Genomic DNA, 2,735 nt, shown 5'->3' on the forward strand with positions numbered 1-2,735 from the left:
TGCGGGTTCCCGCTGCTTTTCAGCGGGTAGAGGGAGAGGAGAATCAGGGGAGTCGCGGTGGGGGTTAAGCCCCCTCTTCCCTCCAGGGCAGGGAACAGGAGGGTCCTTCACGGCCGTGGGGAGGTTGGCAGTCTGGGGCCAAGTCCGCCTCCTGCTCCCCTCCCCCGGTCTGGAGCAACCTTGGGAATTTCTGCCAGGAGGGAGGCCACGGCTGATAAACCCCGGGGGCTTTTGGGGGGACATTCCTGCTGTCTGACGGCCTCCCCTTCGAAGAGCCTGTAGGCGGGGGCTCTTTCCTGTGGGAGGCCCCGGGGTTCTGCCCCGAGAACATGATTCTGGGGCCGCGGGAAAAGTGTCTCCTCCTCCGGCTCCTCTTTTCTCTCTCTCCCAAACCTCGCAACAGCAGCTGGTCCCACACCGCACCGGCTCTGGGCATGCAGGCGACAGGGAGACCTCTGCACGCTCTCCACCCAATACAAGCGTGTGTCTCCATCACAGCTCCACAAGTGTGTTTCGGCTCTAGTGCTTGGGTGCATGTTGTGTGTCCATGGCGTCAACATGAGTGTGCAAGCGAGCATGTGTGTAGACAGGTGAGTCCCGAGCTTCTCAATGTGGGTGTGTGTCAGCGCCTGTCTTGATGTACAGACACGGGTGAGCGTATCTTGAGTCTGTGCGTGAAGGGTGTGGGTGCAGGCACCAGTGCACCGGTGGGCACGTCTCCGTGTGCATGTGTGTGCGAGTGCGACTGCACGGACGCTGCCGTGTGTGCGCCAGTACAGGTACAGGTGTACGTACGGGTCCGTGTGCCTTTGTACAAGGATGTCGACGTGGATCCGAGTGTCGTTGCCTGCGCGCCCTTTCCGGATGTGTGCAGCTGCTGCTCTCCAGCCCCCGGCGCTGTCCGCTAAAGGCCCTCCTCCCGCTCTTCTCTTGTCCCGGCCACCCAGGGGTCTGAATCCAGCCACTCACCGTGGCGGCGGCTCTGGTTGCGGCTTCTCTCCGCGCCCGACCCACCTGGGACCGGTCGCGACACCTCGCCGGCCAGCAGGGCTCGGGGCCGGGAAAGCCCCTTCTCGGCCCCCCGGAGGGGGGAATTCCCATGACGTCACGCCTCGCGCCCTTTTTAATTGGCTGAAAGTTTAACTCTGGACTGGCGCAGCCAACCCGGAGCGACTCGGGCGCGCCCCTGAGAGGGGACAGGCTCACTCAGGGCGGGGAGCGGGGCGACAGGCCACCAGGCGCGAGTTCGGCCGGCTAGGGGACCGCCGAGAAGGTACCTGCTGACCCAGCGCCACCCTGGGCCGGGAGCTTCCGCTGCAGCTCGGCTTTGGCTGCGCCTAACGCTTGACTTTCTCCGAAGCGGGGGAACCCCAGGGGGAAGCCGACGGCCCCAGCCCTCGGGGGCCCCCACCCTGAGCTGCGTGCTGCCGGGAAGTTAGCGGAAGAGGAAGGAAATTGCTTTTGCGGTCGGTCCCGGGCGCCCTCTGGCGGCCTTCATGGGGCTGCGAGGAGACTCCATTCGGCCCGGGCCCCTCTCTCGCTGCGTCTCCGTCATCCTCAGGGTTCCGGGAGAAACAGTCTGGACCTCAGACTTTTATAGAAGTGACAGGTTCCTAGCGGGCCAGGACTCAGGAGCTCTGCGCAGGAGAAGGGAAATTAAGTGTTTATCCACCACAGAGATCTGGAATATTAGAACTGAAAAAGGTATCCAGAGTTTAAACAGCTCAAATTTCCACCGATGTGGGAAATCGCCTCTTTTTGTTAGTCTCAGACTGGAATGCAGTGAGGCAATTTTGGCTCACTGCAACCTCTGCCTCTTGGATTCAAACCATTCTCCTGCCGCAGCCTCCCGAGTATCTGGGATTACAAGTGCCCACCACCAAGCCCGGCTAATTTATGTATTTTTAGTAGAGTTGGGGGTTTCACCATGTTGGTCAGGCTGGTCTCGAACTCCTGACCTCAGGTGATCCGCTGGCCTCTGCCTTCCAAAACTTTAGGATTACAGTCATGAGCCACCGCACACGGCCTATTTTATTTATTTATGTTTTTGAGACAGTGTCTTGCTCTGTCACCCAGGCCTGGCGTACAGTGGCACGATCATGGCTCACTGCCACCTCCAACTCTGGGGTGCACCGATTCTCTCATTCTCCTGAGTAGCTGGGACTACAGGTACACACCACCACACCTGGCAAATTTTTAAATTTTTAGTGGAGGTGGATCTCACTACTTTTCCTAGGCTAGTCTTAAACTCCTGGGCTTAAGTGGTCCTCCTACTTTGGCCTTCCAAAATGCTTGGATTACAGACGTGAGCCACTGTGTCCTGCCAAATTGCCTCTTATAGACCTTCCAGTTTCCACCTGAACAGTTCTAGAGGCAGTGAGGTCAGGACAGGAATTCACCAAGTACTGAGTACATGACTGGACCTCTCTCTGGTCAGTAGCGTTTCTCCTTAGGAGGTGCCATGAGTAATCTCCATGCCTGGAGTCCTCCTCCCTTAGGCTTATGGTAGAACATAGGCTATCTCGGATCTTTCCTGCAGCTTGCCCCAGACGTTTTTAAGAACAGAATCACAGGCCTGCACTGGCACTAAGTAAAGAGAGACTATTATGGCTCTTGATTTGGGCTGTTTCCTATTACTTCCCCACCCCCTTTCATCTTGCCTGCAAATATAGTGTCCTAGGCACTAGGTTCGAGTACTTTAGAAGTTCTCATTCTCCCTCCCAACAACCCTAGGA

At 57.8% G+C, this 2,735-nt stretch overlaps 1 protein-coding gene across 3 annotated transcripts in view; it reads right to left on the reverse strand.

Moving 5' to 3' along the window:
- Positions 1-1,451, reverse strand: part of NFKB2 (nuclear factor of kappa light polypeptide gene enhancer in B-cells 2 (p49/p100)) — an 8,464-nt gene extending 7,013 nt beyond the window's left edge. For 2 of the 3 annotated variants that reach the window (XM_011935480.1, XM_011935478.1), the window contains exon 1: positions 970-1,451. The gene's annotated coding sequence lies outside the window, so the exon portion shown is untranslated. Of the gene's footprint in view, positions 1-795 lie in introns of all 3 variants that reach the window. The other variant, XM_011935479.1, reaches the window with a different exon arrangement.
- Between the last annotated feature and the right edge of the window lie 1,284 nt (positions 1,452-2,735).

Source organism: Colobus angolensis, unplaced genomic scaffold (genome assembly GCF_000951035.1).
Source record: "Colobus angolensis palliatus isolate OR3802 unplaced genomic scaffold, Cang.pa_1.0 Scaffold144, whole genome shotgun sequence".
Lineage (NCBI taxonomy): Eukaryota > Metazoa > Chordata > Mammalia > Primates > Cercopithecidae > Colobus > Colobus angolensis.